At 40.6% G+C, this 19590-nt stretch overlaps 1 protein-coding gene across 1 annotated transcript in view; it reads left to right on the top strand.

The window, feature by feature from the left end:
• Positions 1-19590, top strand: part of LOC309528992 (uncharacterized protein) — a 299370-nt gene that overhangs the window by 11608 nt on the left and 268172 nt on the right. Inside the window, exon 2 of the mRNA XM_082216707.1 lies at positions 1998-2273. The gene's annotated coding sequence lies outside the window, so the exon portion shown is untranslated. The remainder of the gene's footprint in view (positions 1-1997; positions 2274-19590) is intronic.

Raw genomic sequence — 19590 nt, 5'->3', positions numbered from 1 at the left:
TGGAGTCTGTGGTCCAGCCATCGACACCATGTCAAGTCTCATACATAACTCACAGAACAGAATTAAGGAATAAATTGTTCAGAAGACATTCTAGAAAAAACATTTTCTAGTTCTATCTGTTTCCCAGATGAAGAAAAGTGAGACCCAGTCTAATCCCCAAGGACAGTGAATGACTCTATTGCAGAGAATACACAAAATGTATAGAAGAGATAACTCCGTAAAATGAGACAAGCCACAGATTACAGAGTCAAGATTAAAGAATTTTAGCGTGTAGGGAAAACATTTACTTATTTTATAGATGTGCATGCTTCCCTAACCACACACACACAGAACTACAAACTTCCATACAATTTCATATGCACACATTAAGGAGAGACTGACATACACACTAGACCAGAATCATAGAGTTGGAAGGTACCACAAGAATCATTTTCTAGCCCAACTCCCTGCAGTGCCGGAATCTTTTTGCCCAACGTGGGGCTTGAAACTGCAACCTTGAGATCGAGAGTCTCATGTTCTACTGACTGAGCTATCCCACTACACCCTCTCTCATGCTTACGCACAGTTAACATACAGAGAGACATGTGCTGCCCTTTTTGCACATCTGTATCCAAAGACCAAATGATGAAGAGTCCTGATTGCTACTCATCCTGTTCACCATGCTAACTTGTGGACTACCCAGGCAAGCAAATATGGAGAACGAACACACACACACACACACACACACACGAACACACACACACACACACACACACACGGGCTGACAACAGGTTTGGCAAATGGGATGATATTGATCTTGCTGTGCTGCTGTTCTCCTGCCCTTCTCTCCCTCCCACTGCAGAGTGTTTCCGGAGGCCAAGACTGCTCTTCTGATACAACCGACAGCAAAACAACCCCCAACGGCTGAACCAAGTCAGTCCAGAAGCAATCCACTATCATAATATTTTCCATGGCTCACCATCAAACGGCTTCCTCCATACAATATGCATATGTAGTTTACAATGCATATGCAAAATACACATTAAATTTTCCATTTAAAATATTAACTGGGAATGGAAATCAGGGAAATGTGTCTTTCCCACTCCTGTCTGACAACTGGTCTAGACTTCTTTTTAAAAAATGGCTACCTCAGCCTTAAATTAGTTAGTTGGCAACCTCACCAGGTGAACATGCCAAGCATCAGACTGAATGTCCCACTGGACAAGTTACAATCATTCTGAATAGCTAGGCAGACACTTTTTTAATGTAACTAAGTGTTTATTGCATTTTTATTCTGCATTTCCTGCCAGGAGCTGAAGGTGGCATACATCAGTTTTCTTACCTGGTAGGTAAGTTAGGCTGATAAAAAGACTAAGTGACCCAAGGTCATCCCTTATGTTGGGATTGACCTCTGGTTTCAAACACTACACCCCCACTAACTCTAATTTACTGTAGTTCTGATATGATCCTGCATTTTAGTCTTCCTTTCTTCCTTGCTTATCAGTTAAAAAGAAAGTGGAGAAAACTTACATTTCTAATAAAGTTAACTTCCTGCTGCTGCTGCTGCTGCAGTGACAGAAGGTAAACTTGTTATCTTTGAAATCCTCTTTAGTAAGTAACTAGCTCCTTTTGCTCAAACCGTTAAGAGCATCTCTCTCTTTTATCCCTTTTCAAGTTACTTGTCTTGGGGGTGGGGGGAGTTAAGTACGACGCTGCAGTAAAATAAATCTGTACCCAGAGTAACCCTGATTTCCATATGCAGATTTTTCTGCACTGACAAGCCCCTTTCTCCAGTCTCTCTCTGTCTCTCATTGTGCCTGTCTGATTTTTACACCACCTTTATCCTCTCTCACTTTCTCTTTTCTGCATGACGAAGCTAAAATAGGTTCCAAGCAAAAACAAGATTCGAGGTAGTTGCTTCAGGAACAGTGGAAAGATGGGGGGAGGGGGAGGGGAGGAAATACCCTATTAAATGTCTTAATTGTGTTGCATTTGGTTCCTTCTATTCCCCTCTCCAGCTCTGTGATTAAAGTTCCCCAGGACGAAGAATCCGGGCAAGGGAGACCATAGTAGAGCAGCAACAGTCTACAGTGTACAGCCAGATGTGCTGGACTTTTTAGGATCTTTGCCATTTTTGTTTTTTAAACACAAGCAGAGAAAATAGGTCGACACAAAAGCTGCAATCCAGCAGATTGGTTTTTCTTTATGGTAGCAGAGTTGCTGTGTCTGCCAAGGAGCAACATGCTGTATGCCGAGTTGGATTTAGAAGGAAAGGCGATGGGGACTCTTCCAAGGTAAGAAACCTGTTCTTGTCTCCTCGTGTTGCTTTTTGAAAATGGGTTTCTTTTCAGACTCAAATTCCGAAGAGGAAGAAACAGCAAATGTGCCTTAGCTATGCTTCATGAAACCTACCACTTAATGTACATTGTGTGTTTTGGTGTGTGAGTGTCTGATTCCTGTTTGTAAACATTACTTTGCCGGTGATTCTTATGTTGCTTCTTTTCAAATGAAATGAATATGTCAGAGGAGCGGGTTTCAACAGTGACATCATGGTTAGTGCTAAAAAGATATACACGCCAAGTCTTGCATGTGCAGATGTAACTTGTTTGAATTGGCTAGATTTGTTATAGATTTCAGTAGGAATGATTTTTCTTCTTCTAGCTCAAATATTTAAAAGCTTGTTTGAAATCATAAGGTTTCTTTATATGTGTATATTTATAAACATTTTTTTTAGTGCAAAGCTGCAAATGGTGGATAATTAAATACAGTATTTAGCTTGGCTGTTTTGAAGCCAGCGAATAAGGTAATAAATTTTATTGTACTAATCAGACTCAAGATGTTCTCTGTGTTAATTGGGTTAAAAATTGCAGTACTTATTAGAAATTCTAATTTCACAATGCAGCACTGACAATAAGCTCAGCCAGTGAATTATTCACATCTTTAATTTGCTCACTTAATGACAGTGTGCTGTAATCAGAGTGCAGAGAAGACTTCCTATGCATTATGTATGATGCTCAGGACTTAAATGCAGGACATTATGAGGCTCTCAGTGGTTCAGTAATTAGTTTTCCACAAGGCAGGTTTCTTAGATATTCACAGATAAAAGTTCCACAGTTGAAAAATATTAGGCTTGTACAGACAAACTAACAAAAACAAGGGGGTGAGAATCGGAAGGAAGGCTGAGAACTAGTTTTCTTCTGCAGACAATTTGTCTAAATGTTGTAAAGTCTGAAAGAAATGCATGCTCTAGTCTAGGAAAACAGTGAAACAGAAAGTTTCATCTGGCTTTTTCCTTCTTGATGAAATTTACAGATTAAGGGTGGGTGTTTTTCTTTTTCTTTTTTTTTTTGCTATTTCTCCAAGTTATGTGTGTCATCTTTAAAAATGACAGTTATTCACATTTCAACAAGTGTTGATTCAGTCTTCCTGTACAATATTTGCCACAACGTTGGTGATAACAAAGGGTTAAACAGTACAAGGAAAATATGTCAAGTGATAGATATGGCGGATGGACCCTTGGGCTCGTGTAAGCACCTGGCTTCCTTGGCCAGCTGCCAAGGCCTGAATACTCTGGTTGGCTAAGGCCTGATTTTTTTTATTTTTATTTAAAGAAAATTAGCCTGGCACTTCAAGCAGGACTGGGATGGAGGATCTAGCCGCTATTTAAATTTTGCACAATACCATAATGTAGTATCAGTTTGTGGCATTGTGGGAAATTTCAGTGGTAGCTAGGCCCAACTGCCTGATGCTACTACTGCTACTCACCACTGGTGGCGGCTGCCAGGTTAGCCTATCAGGGCCCACTCATGGAAGAGGGAGTTCACCATGGGATGCTTGGGCCAAGAATGTTATGAAACTGGCCTTGAGGAATATTTTACCTCCCTCCTCATTGAACAACAGATATCCATCTCCATCATATGACCAGCTGCTGCTCTGTGCTCCTTTCAAGAAGAAGGGTATGATATAAATTAAACAAATTATTCTAACAAGCTGCTCCATAATCTTAATTATGTTTTGTATATATAAACATAACATTCATAAAATGAAAGAGCAGTAAATGCCATATAACCAAAATAAGTGTTACTTATGACATTCACCATTGTGCCTTCACCAAAAAATTAGTGTCATACAGTCGTTTGATTAGAGAGTTAAGTAAGAGAGACAATTTCATGAGTATACAGCTCCTATTCATCATGTATATGAATGATGGTTCAACCAGACTTTAGCCACTGACTTCACAAACTTTTAGAACTGCCTGAAACAACAATGTGTATAAATTAGCTTCTGTAAGAAGTATTAAGTAATTATCACAGTTAAGCTCCCCTGAATTTTGACAGAAGTTTACGGTGTAGGATTTGTGTGTGGTTTGAGAAACACATGGAACTAGTCTCACAGTTCTTTCATTCTTAACCATGGATGAGAAGAAAATCAACAGTTGCTTTTTTTAGCGCTTGGACAGCGGACTAAGTGGGCATATTGTATGGCTCACAGTCTTCCCCACTGTGGCGATGTATATTTCTATTTAAATTACAACAATTATTTCTAACTAGCGGAAATTGCCTAGCATTACTTGGGAATTCTAACAAAACCAAAATGATAATCATAATCAGCGCAGTTCTGAAATCAGTGGTTAAAATAAGTGCTGTCTTTAAAAGTTCGGTTCACCATCTTGATGGTGTCCAATTGTATCCAAACAGTCAAAAATCTCCTTGTTGATCTCGGGGATCATCATGCAAAAATTTGTTATGATATCTTAAGAGATGTCTAAATCCATAAAGAACAGACAAACAACTTTCCAAAATTTGTAGTAGATATAATATAAATAAATTAGCATATGCAAATCCTAAGCAGACGTGTTCTCTTTCATCCTGTCTTTTGTTGATTAATTTCCTCTTGTATGTTACTGCACACATGAGGGCCAATGGTTTTTATACTGATGCATAAATGCTATCCGAGCAAGGGGAAGGAGTCTCAGTAAGGCCTTTAGAACCTAGCTAGGTGGTTTTTGATGTATTGTATTCAACCACTGTTAATTAACTGTGCACCATTCCCTTTACGTTTATCTAGCACATAGATTCTTCCTTTCCCCTCTTCCCTTGAACTAAGAGAAACCCTTCTGCTGCCCTATGTTTAATTCCCTGCCAGGGAGCAGCATATAATCCTGTATACTAAACCTGTCACATTACCAACACCTGCATGGAGCCTGAAATCAATATCTTGGTTTCAGCAGGTAAAACACAGTGTCAGAGTGAGTTAAGGATGGAGAATGCATCGCTAGCATGACTGAACAATAGTGAACACACACGAGAGCCTATCTTTGCACTTATTCTGTGACAGCGATGGTGGCAACTAAATCTTACTTCATTGCCACCACTGGTGCTGGCCATTGTGGCTCTTTTGGTGGTTAGCAGCATCTTTTGGGGAGGCCCAGGAGATCAAAGATGTGGATTGTTCAAACATTTGCTGTGATTAGTTTGCTTTCCATTTAGTAGAGAAAATTGCTCACATTGACAATGGCTTGGCTGCAGACACTGATAATTTATAATTTAGTAGATGGTAGAGACAAGAGCACTGTACTGTCATGCTATTACAAATAACTTTATGCTTGTGCTACCTGAAAAAATGGACAAGGTGCTTGGAGTTTGAGGCCTACCAGCTCTTCTCTGGACCCATGACCTTCATGAGTAATAAAGGTTGCTGATGTGTCTTTGAGGAATGAGATTTTGGAGGTGATTAATTGCACCTTGAAGGTGAGTTCAGTCTCTACTACTCTGGAAGCTTCAGTGATGAGTTCATTGCTTAAGAAACCAAGCTTGTTCTCTTTGATATGTTATCCAGGCTCCAACTTAGTTAAGGAGATGGAGAAGATGGTGGACGCTGCATTCTGGGTGGTTTTGGGGGAGGAGGATCCATTCCTTTCTGAGTTTTGGTGTAGTTTGGGTACAGAAATAGACTTGGTTGCCCTGCTGGAGGAAATACAGTGGTGCCTCGCAAGACGAAATTAATTCGTTCCGCAAGTCTCTTCGTCTTGCGAGTTTTTCGTCTTGCGATGCACAGTTTCCCATAGGAATGCATTAAAAATCAATTAATGCGTTCCTAGGGAAACCGCCTTCAGACCAGGTCCGGGGACAGTCTGTTCCCGGACCTCTTCTGAAGGCTGGGGGGGGGACAAGGGCTTTTCTTCCCACCCCCAGCATTTAAAAAAACCCCGGGACAGCGGAGGACTTCTCCGCTGTCCGGGCAATCTTAAAATGCTGGCGGGCGGCATTTTAAAATCGCCCTGGGACAGCGGAGGACTTCTCCGCTGTCCGGGGCGATTTAAAAGCCCCTGGGAAGGCAGGCAGGGGGGACAAAGACTTTCGCCCCCCGCCCGCCTTCAGAAGGTGTTCCCGCCCCGCCGCCCGGCTTCGGAGCAGCGTTCCGAAGCCGGGCGGCGGGGGCAGGTGTTCCAAAGCCCGGCGGCGGCGGGAGGAGGCGTTCCCGCCCCACCGCCCGGCTTCGGAGGAGGTCCGAGGACAGTGGGGAAGACGCGCTGCGCTTCCCCGCTGTCCCGGATATTTCCCTATGGGCTGTCGTCTTGCGAAGCAAGCCCATAGGGAAATTCGTCTTGCGAAGCGCCTCCAAAACGGAAAACCCTTTCGTCTAGCGGGTTTTCCGTCTTGCGAGGCGTTCGTCTTGCGAGATACCACTGTATGCCAAAAACATGAGAGGGGACATACCACCATGTTGGCTTTCCTGAACCTCTCAGGGCTGTTCAGTATTATCAAGCATACTACCCTTCTGAGCTGTCTTACTGGGATGAATTTCAGAAGTACAGTGTTGCAGTGTTCAGCCTGCTGCAGATGATATATCAGAAGTGTTAGGGGACTTCTATTCCATTCCATGGACAACTGCTGGGCCCCCATATCAAAATAGTCCACTCTGTACCTCATGTTGTTCAACATCTGGATTAAAGCACTGGCAGAAGTCATACAGAGGTTTGGACTAGGGTGTCACCAATGTACAGATAATATCAAGTTCTCCCTCTCTTCTTCAGTTACAAGTCCCTGGGAGGCTCTGCAACTCCTAAACAAGTGTCTGGAGGCAGCTTTGGAATAGTTGCAGCTGAAAAAACTGAAATTTAATCTAGACAAACTGGAGGTACTGTGGGTGGGAAGTGATGGTATCTGTGCACTGTTCACATCCAGCCTCCTCAAATACAGAATTTTATTGTGGGGGCCAAGGTCCCCACAGCCCCTTGGAGTTGGCTTCTATGCTATCTTTCTTATGGACAACACACCAGAAGAAACCCTGCCACCCAGGGCTGTGTTTGGAGTCCTGCCAGAAACTAACTATAACCCTATTTATTCCCAACACCTGTGTAGAATTTTAATCAGATGTCAAGGTTCAACAGACATTAGGAATAGTAATTGGATTCAAAATAGCTTTTGAGGAATTATCTGGAAATTGGTAGACTGAAAGCGAGGAATCTGAACAAGGAACCAAATAAGGGTCAGATCAGGTTTTTGTTCTTGTTTTAACTTAACATTAAGGTTTTCATGGGCCTAAAACCAGATTTTGTGACAAACACAGGCATTGAGTGAAACAATGTTTCTTTTAAAAGCTTATTGCTATCTGAATAACAAGGATGCCAAGAAGTGGGTTGAACTACAGTGGTACCTCGGGTTACTTACGCTTCAGGTTACAGACTCCGCTAACTCAGAAATAGTGCTTCAGGTTAAGAACTTTGCTTCAGGATGAGAACAGAAATCGTGCTCCGGCGGCGCAGCAGCAGCAGGAGGTTCCATTAGCTAAAGTGGTACCTCAGGTTAAGAACAGTTTCAGGTTAAAGAATGGACCTCCGGAATGAATTAAGTACTTAACCCGAGGTACCACTGTATTGGGTTGAACTGGGCCACTTTATTATTTGCAGAACACACTTGCAGTGGGAAACTTATTACTGCAAGAAAAATGGCTATGAAAATCTCAGGCAAACAAAGATAGTCTAAGTTTAAGCACACTGTTTCATGCAGCGTGTGTGAAATCTGGAAGCTAGTTTATGGAATAGGCTCCTGCAAGGTCCAAGGATTGTCAGTATACTCACCTGAGTTATGGTCAAAATACTAGGCTATTGAAATGAATGTTTACTATAATCAGGCCTTGTTAACATTTATGGTGAAGTCTGGTGTTCTAAAATTGTTTTGAGTAAACACAAGTTGCAAACACAGAGATTGTAAACCACAGTCAGAGCATCCATGTTTAAAACAATGTAATCCAGTAAATTACATCTATAGCAAACTCCAAACAAATAAACTCTAAATCAACTATAAATGTAATAAGCTCCAGTGCATTTTGAAGTACTCTGGATTTTATTCACTTATGTGACATACATTTGTGTGACTTGCAAACAGTCTTATTGTAAGTTATTGAAGATCTGTAAAGAGATCCTGTGACACTTAATATAGGTTCCCCCAATGCAATATTTTTGCTCTTCCAAACATGCCTAACTTTGATGTCAATAAAGTTTAAGTGTGCTTAATTTCCTATAGCATTTCTGTGGGTGAATGCTTTTTTAAGATGTTGAAATCACGCATTTTGGAACAATTATTTCTAATTATACATGGTTATACGTATAGCCATTTCTATTGAATCTGGGTGTTACTTTTTTTTTTAAAAAAGAAAATTTACTAACCCAAGCTGTTTCTAAAGCACTGTTGCCATGAGTGCACTAGTTACATTTCAGTATCTGTTACAGCTTTGCATTCTTGGCCTTTTAGGAAAAAATAATAATGTGTTAGTGTCATATTTTGTTCTCTTGAGATTTTATTGCTTCTCGTGATTGTATCTTTTCATCTTTTTCTTTTCTGAAATAAAGATAGTTTTGTCCCTCAGGATTCCTTTTAGAAAACCTTGGAAAATTGCTAGTATTTCTTTCTATTATTAATTTGAAGGAAACATTTCATTTCTTTTTGATGGAACATTTGAGTAGTACACATCCAGAAGTGCAATCCTCTGATAAAGTTATTGGTGCATCCAGGTCTTGCAGAAAACCTTAGCAATAGCCTGCGCAGATTGATCTTAGGCTTGGTCTTCTAGCCCTACATGTGATTCCAAGACGATATGGATAAAACACATACAAACTCCGTTCCCAAAGAGCTTGTAATTAGAGCACTACATCCCAGTAGTGATGTATGGAAGTGAGAGCTGGACCATAAAGAAGACTGATGGCCGAAGAATTGCTGCTTTTGAATTATGGTGCTGGAGGAGACTCTTGAGAGTCCCATGGACAGCAAGAAGATCAAACGTCTCCATTCTGAAGGAAATCAACCCTGAGTGCTCACTGGAAGGACAGATCCTGAAGCTGAGGCTCCAATACTTTGGCCACCTCATGAGAAGAGAAGGCTCCCTGGAAAAGACCCTGATTCTGGGAAAGATTGAGGACACAAGGAGAAGGGGATGACAGGATGAGATGGTTGGACAGTGTTCTCGAAGCTACCAACATGAGTTTGACCAGACTGCGGGAGGCAGTGGAAGACAGAAGTGCCTGGCGTGCTCTGGTCCATGGGGTCACGAAGAGTCGGACACGACTAAATGACTAAACAACAACAAACAAAAGTTGGGAGAAAAAGAAAAATGTAGGCAAATGCTATTATATGTACTTAAAACTTTGTTGTAGCTGGGAATAAAGATAGAAAGGATAAGCTAAAAGCCATGGACAGTAGATTTTTGTTTATCCATACTTGGATTTTTCAACCCTTAATATCCCATTCTGAGAGGTAGGGTGGAAATAGTTCATGATCAGTATGTGTGCCTTTAGGTGTGGCATGCTAAATTTCTATGCTGTTTTCTCTCTCTCTCATCAGAAGAATCTTTTGCATTCCTAAAAGAGAATGCTGGAGAGTAGAAACTTGTTTCCAGTCATGATTGCAAGGGCTCTCGTTGAAACAGACAACACTTAATTGTGTCAAATGGTTAAGAAAATATAGACCTGTAGTTTACAGTACATCCTTATCAAAAAGGCAAATGAAGTATGCCATGATAAAGAAAAGCAGCCTCCCTAGAAACAAAATAATAGTAATAAAGCATATTTGAGAAAGTTGAATGCATTGATTCAGAGCTTTGAAATAAAGATCAGTGCTGATCAGAGTGGAAGAATGGAAGAAAATCTGGATTGAGTTTGATGACTCACGTGATCTGTCGTAGAGACATGGCCTTGTTTCTTGGTTCTGTAGCTCTCCTTAATCTTTCCTTTTTATTGACTGCTGGCAATTTGTATCTGGAGCAGTGGCATGTTTTTTATTGATTTTTCAATCTACATCCTTAAGCCCTGTTTAACAATAGAGCGGTTTTTTGTGTGACATTGGGCATCATACAAAGGTGAAAGACCATTTGAGATACACACCCCACATGAATACCCAAATGGTTCTGGCACATAAGTGGAGCAAAACTAATAGAGTTGTCACTTGATTAAATAAATATTAGCCAATAGTGTGAATTTTAATATTTCAATTAACTCTTAATGAATTTGCATATGAATAAATAGTTCTAAAAACAGCATACTTCGTTGTTTTTATGTAATGCATAGCTTGCAATATTTCAGAAGAGACATTCTATTCTGGGGAAAAGAGGGTTTATTTTTCTAAGAAGGTGTCTATAATTCATGGATTTCTAAACAGTGATGTTTTAAAAATAATTAAGAATTTAAAAATGTGCATTATTAATTTGGGCACCTTTTTAATTCATCAGACTATTCAATTCATTACACATTGCAGTCCTGAAGATTTACGGTCTAGTAACAATATTGACCAAACTTCTTTGGGCACTTAGTGTAGCAACATACCTCTAAGCTTTTATCACACTTTTAATGCTTTTGGATTAGCAAACAGGTTTATTGGAGAGTACAATTGCAGTTCTCCACACATCTCACAACTGCTTTGGAGGGTCTTCCAACTTTCTGAGAAGACTTGAAGGACATGGAGGGTTGTAGAAGGTAGGGAGAATTGCCAAAAATCGCCTCTCTCCTTATTCCTTCAGCAGAGGGACACCAATTGGATGCCATCTATTGTATCTTTATTGAAATAGTGTCCTTTAACACTTTGACCCAAAGTTCCCATATTGCTGTTATTTTGAGTGCTTTCTTTTTGTTCCCCTGTCTTTAGTCAAAGGTGGCTACCTTTACAAATGGAGCACTGGTTAAATCACCACAGTTTGAACTCATTATATCCGTTCTCACATTTTCATTCTTTGATCAATGACATAGTTGCTGTAATAAAATAATCAGGCTAATATATTTAAAGAGCCAACAAAAAATCTGGATAGTGCTTCTGAATACAAAATGACTGAAGGCGCTTTTAGATAAGATCATGTCTAGACTGAAGTTATAAGAGTGCTTTCAGTTATGGATGGCAGCCAGTGGTCTTTTAATAGGTCTATGAGGTTACAGGAAAAGAAGGGGGGGTGCTACTTGTGGCTAATGAATGTGACATTGTCTCTGAGGTTCTCTTGGGATGTTTGCTTAGCATTTGCCCAAAGATGTAAAAGCAAATGGGTATGATATACTTAAAACAAGATAAAATGAGCAACAGCTGGTTCTAATGGTGGCAGGGGTTGGGGTGGGAGAGTACTGTGGCACCTTAAAGAATAATAAATGTATTATAGCATAAACTTTTCATGGACCACACTCCACATCATCAGATACATGAAACGTTATCCTGAATTAAGGTGTATATAAAGCCATGGTGCGGGTGGTGGAGGGCCCTTACTGTAAATAGGGATATCAGAAATAAATAAAATTCAGGTAAGTAAAGAGAAGGGCATGAGACAGGAGTTGATGATGCAGGTGAGCTATTCATAAGCAAGCTGCCAGCTAGCTCCTCAGAGGCTCTTTTTATTAGCACAATATGCAAAACCAGTCAGATACATTTTGGACTGTGCCCTTTACACATCTTCCAATCACGCGATCGTGGAGTGGTACAAAGTTATTTTGGCACCTGTTTCTACCCCGTCACTTTCCCCCTGAACAATGTTTAAACGAAGGAGACAAAGGTCACAGACAGGGCACGGCAGACCACTGAGAAAGCCAAAGGTTAGATAGAGGACCTGGTGTTCAGACAGCTGTGGCTTGTCTGTGGGTGGAAGTGTGCTTCACACCCGGCGGTCATTCCTTTAGGTAAGTATAGATGGTAATGATGTTATTAGCAGTGGCCTTTCAAGAAACAAAACGCTTGATAGCATGGGTACCCTGTCACAAGTGATAGTGCTGAACCTCATGATGAAATGTAATGCAGTGTTTTTTTACTTGGAAGTGTCTTTGTCTGAGTATGAGCACTTAAAGGTCTGTTACAGTGTACCCTTTTTGAATGTCAGATTTGTGTTCATTTATTCTTTTCTGTGGAGACTGGCTTATTTGCCAGTAGAACATGGAAGAACATAGTTGGTATATGTCATACTGCAAGATAAGCTGGCATATTAACAGCTCATAGTTTGGATGACAATATTTGGTCTTGAAAAAGTGTTTTTGGACTTGACATGGAAAACAGTGGGCATCTTGTGGGTCTGCCACAGGGCCTGCCCCCAGTTTCTATATTTTTGCTATGTAGCCTGCTCTTGGCTGGTTAGTACAGTGGTACCTCGGGTTACAAATGCTTCGGGTTACAAACTCCACAAAGTAGGTATCCCGGGTTGCGAACTTTGCTCCGGGATACAAACGCAATTCCTCTTCTGGGGCCACGGGAGGCCTATGTAGGGAATGCATGCCTCGGGTTCAGAACGCTTTGGGTTAAGAACTGACTTCCGGAACGAATTAATTTCATAACCCAAGGTACCACTGTAGATGTTTTAGGTAGAGGGCAGGCCCTGTGAGTAAGTAGAGGCCTAGCATCTAAGACCTGTGAGAAGAAAGTGTCATTGTCTACTACAGGACAAACCTAGAAGAAAAGGAAGAGACCACCACTTTTCACTTACAGCTCCCAGTTAAAAACAACAACCAAACTTTTGAATGGATGCTTAGCAATCTTCTACTAATCCTGGGCAAGGGCAGAGGATGTAGTTTTGATATACTCCTCAATGCTACTGACCAGGTTTTCCAGTGAACTGAAGTAGTCTTGTACATTCAGCTACCATGGTGTGATTCTGCTGGCAGATCCCTTTAGTGTCATAATTTAACTAGAACGGTTTAGCTTTCCCCGGGGTGTGTGTGTGATGAGCTAATGCCACCACATATGACTTTTTCAATCTTTTTGTATATGGAATCTGCACAATTCACCCATTTAGTTCTGTATAAACATTCTACTTAACTGTGTTTTGTTATCCTTAATTATAATTAAACATTACATCTGAAAGCTTAAACCATGGTTTAGGTTTGTATGTAAACCAAGCTGTGGATTTGCAAACCACTGTTAATAATATAATGCTGGATACAGGATTTTTGAAGCCATTGGGCATAGTAGTACCATTAGTTGTGCTCATAATATGGACAGACTCTCTCAGGCTGCATCTGATTTATTTATTTATTTAATAATGTGTTCAAAGCAAAAAGGGTAGCACTGTTACAGTGGTGGACCCTCTTCTAGTCTTGGGGCCCTGGAAAATCCCTCTGGAGCTATCTGTGGCTTTGTGTCATCATCCACACTGAGGGTTTCCACCTCCCTACTTATAATATGCCAAGTGGATTTCATCAGTATCTTTATGTCTACGTGTCCTCTAGTAGCAGGCTTACCTCAGTAAGTTAAAATACTGTTTCCCTAGTTGTTTGGGATCATAGTATCAAGGCAACTAAGGCTGGAGTCTTAACCTCACTTTCTGGGAATACTTCTGAGTAGACATAGGACTGCACTGGAAATGTTGTAAGCATTAATCATGTGTGCAGAGGGCCTTGGTGTTCATCTTGTAGCTTTTTTTTAGCAGAAGAAGCTTTTGTTGCATTTCCTTTCTTTTATGTGGTGGCCAAAATATGAAATCCATTTTCAAGGAGGAAGTGTACTATTAATTCTTAATGTAATGGTGCTGTCATTTTTCATCCTTTAATTACAGGAAGTTTTAAACTTGACACTATAAACTATTTGTAGCATGAATTAATAATGCTAAAAATGATAAAGTCATTTAAACAACTTTAAGAGAATACTTTCCCCTCTCTGGTTTTTAATAGTGTGTATGACCTGCAAGTAAAATCCAAAGTCATTTCATGGGTTGACTGCTTAATGGAGAATTGTCACAATTAAAATAAAATGAGGAAGCTGGTGTAGAAGCATGAATTCTTGTTCCTTCTATCAATTTCACAGAGAATAAAATTCATTTTGAGAGTGGAGTGGGAAGTTAGGTTCAAAAATGCCTACACACAGTGAGATAGAGGGAGAGAGTTGTTTTCTTGCTGGGTACTGTATATTTTTTAACTGGCAGTTGTAACCCTGCAGAGAAATCAGATTGCTTATATAGTAAAGATTATGTATGTAAAGCTTTAGCAGTGAACCAAACTGACTTGTGGTCTTACTGACTCATCCTTATAGACAAATAAGAAGGCAGAATGGTAGAGATTGGGTGGATGAGCCTGACTGATGAAAATGAAAGGCCAGTTTCAGTGCTGTTCAGATAAGAGTACAGTGGTACCTCAGGTTAAGAACTTAATTCATTCCGGAGGTCCGAAACTGAAACTGTTCTTAACCTGAGGTACCACTTTAGCTAATGGGGCCTCCCATTGCCAACACACAATTTCTGTTCTCAACTTGAAGCAAAGTTCTTAACCTGAGGTACTATTTCTGGGTTAGCCGAGTCTGTAACCTGAAGCGTCTGTAACCTGAGGTACCACTGTAGCTTAATTCAGTTGGAGTGGAATGGTGAGGGATTTAGGGGGAGCCTGGGAGAAGCGTGAAGGAAGCCAGTAGAAGCAGCATCTGAAGGGAAGCTGATATCACTGTGGCAAAGAGCTCAGGGAGGTCTGCTAAGAAGGGAACTCAGCTTCTTTGCAGCATGCCAGAAGGAACTATTGCCAAATTATGGCAGGTTGTTGTTGGACCAGGCTTCAGGCCACACTGCAATCCTGAGAGAAGCCTGAAGGACCCCACAAGGAAATGAAGATACTGACTTGGTAACTTGTTTGTTACCCAGCACAACATTCATACACTGCTTGATTGTAATAAATCTTCAAAGTGGTTCATTAAGAGAATAAAACAATAAAATTATCAATAAAAACAGTTTTTAAAAGTATTTAAACCGTTCAAAAATATTTAAAATCAACAGTGGTAGAGACCCCCCCCCCCAGAAGTGGTAGACTGTCTTTTGTTGGGGCCTTTTAAGCAGAAGTTGGATGAGCGTCTGTCATGGATGATCTAGTTGAGATTCTTGCGTTACAGGGGATTGGACTAGATGACCCTCGGGTGTCCTTCCAACTCTACAATTCTCTGATTCTATGACCCTGTTAACGGAAAAATCTGAGGGCTCTCTTGGACAAAAAGTAAAGACACCAACCAGGATAACTTGGAGCAAAACAGCAGCCTGTAGGCTTGGCCTTTATTGAACTGTTGCAACAGGGTATTCCCTTCCCTTGCAAGAGAGAGAAAGACCCAGAACAATGGGCTGCAAGACCTTATAAAAACTTTTGAAATTCCCCTCCTCTAGCTCAAGCCCACCCCCAGAAACATCATGCATACATTACAGAAAGGAGGGGTTGAGGGAGGAGTTGTGGTGGTAACCTGAGTGTCCAGTCACCCGGCTGGTTCCTCCTTTCCCCCTCCCCATGAGTACTTTCCAGGTGACAATGGGGAGTTTGCAGTTTCCTGCCCCCAGAGGGAAGATCTGATCATTGTCCTTTGTTTCAGCCTGTGGTGAATCCACTGTTCTTTGTGATTTTGATTGTCTTCTGTCTGGGATTATCAGGGTTGACATAGCAACTGGGCAGGGCTCCTGTGGATGTGCTGGGATGGTGAAGGGATTATGGCTGACCAGAAACCAAGCACCCCCCTTTGATAGTCCTTGTCACATGGAGTAAAAAATGGAACAGTGCAAATCCGATGTATGGTTGATTTTCTATGAATTTATAACAGAAATGTGGCGTATGTAGTGTGTGAGTGTGAGTGTGTGTGAAGTTTGTGCAAACAGAATGATTGGGGTGGGGGGGTTCCTGCTACAACCCCATCCTGGATTTTTCATTTTAAACCTCACTGATAATACTTGCCAACTGTGCTAAAGAAATTTATAAAACAAGATTTTTCCTGGGATTGTTGCCTGACTTCAATAAGGGTTTTTGGGTGATGTCATTTTATCTTAAAAGAATGTACTTCCATTGACAAGAGAGAATATTATGTGACCTGGACATCAGTTTTCATTATTATTTTGACTAATGCATTTCATGAACAACCTGCTAATAGGATCTGCCAGGCTGGAAAAAGTTTTGTGGCGCCTTATCTATTAACAAGTATGTTAGCACACGTTTCATCTTGTGAATGTTAGCATTCCATGGCAGGCTTGGTTTGGTTTGGTTTTTATGAATTTGCCTCATAAAGACCTATGGTTTAAAATCTGGAATAAGTTTTACTTTTATTTAACATTTCCTGGATTATTTTGTTTAACATCTTACATATAGCTGGGAACATGATAAGGTTTAATAATATAGACTGAGGCAGGTTGGAAATCTCAGTGAACTGTGTTTAAGATCAGGTAGATTGATGCTTCTGACTTTCAAGAAATTGTAAACAACACCTATTCATATGTAGACAGGTGTAGAAAATGTAGAGAACAGAGGTCAATAGCATTTTCATTTATCTCTTCTATTTTGACACTTTTGTTAGGGAATTAGGAAATCAATAGACACTAATTTCATTGGCAAGGATTACAGAGTACACAGGAAGGAACAGTCATGATGTCCCTACTTTTGTTCAAGGGCACTTTGAATAGAATCAAATGATTTCAGCTGTCTAACTGAGCTGGTATTTCAACCATTAATTTATTCAAACACTTAGGGCCAACCGCATATATACTTCTCTGCCAATGCCAAATATAGTTTTGATTTTTTTCTTACGCATTGTCTATGTAAGAATATTTGTTAGAATTAAAATGCTGTCTGTTTACAAAAGAATGCAGTATACTAAAATATAGTTATCCCAGACTGCAATAGAGCAGTTCTTTAGAAGTTGTTATAGTAGAACGTGTAAATTAGTGCTACTCAAGTTTGCATCAGATCTAAGCTCAAGGAATTTCAAGGGTAATTTAGAGTCTTCCAGTTGTCCTCACTCCATAATCCCAGTGCTAAGACTTTAAACATTGTCAATTATTCTTAAGAGATAAGAACTCAGCTTGGGCTAAATCTGATACATATTTTTGTAGCTTTTTTCAATAGAAAAAAATAATAATCCCCCAACAACTGTCAATGTCAACACTAGCTTAACCTTTATGTTGTACAGATCCCCCCCCCCCGTTAACCTTACATAAGTATGTTTGTAATATTATACCCATGCTTCTCAGAAGATTTAGTAAGTTCTTCTTTTGAAATACAGTGGTAATTCGGGTTACAGATGCTTCAGGTTACAGACTCCGCTAACCCAGAAATAGTACAGTGGTACCGCGGGTTACAGGCATTTCAGGTTACAGACTCCACTAACCCAGAAATAGTACCTCGGGTTAAGAACTTTGCTTCAAAATGAGAACAGAAATTACGCAGTGGCGGTGTGGCGGCAGCAGGAGGCCCCATTAGCTAAAGTGGTACCTCAGGTTAAGAACAATTTCAGGTTAAGAACGGACCTCCAGAATGAATTAATTTCTTAACCCGAGGTACCACTGTATAGCTATTGGATGACATGGTGTTTTGTTCCTTTTTCCTTCAAGGGTTCCTCAATGCAGCCACTTGAACACTAAAGAATATGATTGTGGATGAGGCATATATTGGAGACTGTTACTAGTATTTTTGAATCCCCGCGGTGGGGTGAGCTCCTATCGTTCGGTCCCAGCTCCTGCCCACCTAGCAGTTTGAAAGCACCCTTAAGTGCAAGTAGATAAATAGGTACTGCTTTATAGCAGGAAGGTAAACAGCGTTTCCGTGTGCTGCGCTGGTGCAGGCTTGCCAGAGCAGCTTCGTCATGCTGGCCATGTGACCCGGAAGTGTCCTCGGACAGCGCCGGCTCCCGGCCTCTTAAGTTAGATGAGCGCACAACCCTAGAGTCGGACACGACTGGCCTTCGGGCAGGGGTACCTTTACCTTTACCTAAGGATAGCAGGTTGTTTACCAGTATGGGTAACCCGAAGCTCTTCTGATATTGCTGCACCACTAACTCCCCACAGCACCCACCAGCATTGTCCATGTTATAATCACAATTGAATTTCATTTGTTGCTGTTCACAAAGTTATACTAAGGAGCCAAAGAGTACTAGTAACTTAGCCCATAAGCTTTCAGCTGCTATTAGTCAAACCTGTCAGGCCACCACCACTTATAATTTGGCCCAAAACTCTTGAAACGCCACATGAAGGCATGACATCATTGTAAGAATTAAGCAGATGTTACCTGAAGATGTCCAAAAATTTAAAACATGTTTCTCAGAAGATTTAGATTTCCCCTAAAGCAAATAGAACACCTTTGCATACTAGGAAAATAGACATGTTTTGGATGCCCTTGGTAAACAGTTGATAAGCCATATACAGTATCTGTCCATCTTAAGTAATGCTTTCTGTAATAGTTGGCCATTGCTGATTATGAAGATTTGGACAGAGGATAACCCAAAAGCTGATATAACAGCACCTGATAGGTACTTTAATGTTAGTTTCAGCACTTACTTGGGGGTTCGAGAAAACATATTGACATAAAACACTTGTAGCCACTTAGAGGATGAAATAACCCAGACATTGGAGTTTATCAGCCTGTTTGTAGCTTGCACACCTTTAGCATTGTTAATTCTATCTTACTTTTAGGGCCTTTTGTCAAAGAGTCAAGTTGGCTGCAATCCTAACCCTAGGTAACTAGGAGTAAGCAAGTAAGCCCCACTGAATTCAATGGAACTTATTTCTGAGAAGACATAGGGTTGTTCCCAACATAGTCGTCCTCTTTGTGCAAGGACTTTTGTTTGTGCAGTTGAATTTTCCTTCCCTCTCCTTTCCCCGCTGAGCCCCGCCCCCTGCACCAGAGGACTAGGGTACCTCCAATACAGATGGAAGGGGGACGGGAGGAAGAAAGTGGGGGGGGGGTTAGGGTGCAAAAGCAGAAATCCTTACATGAATGGGACAACTTTATTGGATACAATTGAATTAGTCTGTGTTTGTACGAAAACCATAAAACAGAGCCTAGAAGTTCACCTGGATGGCTTTAGACGCTGCCTTTCAGCCTACTTCACAATTTTCTTTTAAAGTTAGGATGGAGGTGGGCTTATCACATGCATTGTCCTGAACTCTTGATAGAATGGTAGTGTGATGATGATAATTATTAATAAAAATATCACTGAAGCACCTTAAACAGTTAACTGCTTCCCCATGCACCCTATGACTAAAGATGCTAAAGACAATGGATTTTAATGTAAAATTGGAGTTCTTGATTGAACTGTTTTCTTTCTTCTGTTCTTGTTTCCATGCATTCATTCACATTGATTATCTCATTGAATGATTTTACTAATGAATGAGTTGGGATGTATCCAAGGAAGAAGACATTTAGTAATGGTA

This window comes from Podarcis vaucheri (assembly GCF_965113315.1).
Source record: "Podarcis vaucheri genome assembly, chromosome: 3".
In the NCBI taxonomy this organism is placed as follows: domain Eukaryota; kingdom Metazoa; phylum Chordata; class Lepidosauria; order Squamata; family Lacertidae; genus Podarcis; species Podarcis vaucheri.
This window is presented reverse-complemented; position numbering and strand designations above follow the sequence as displayed.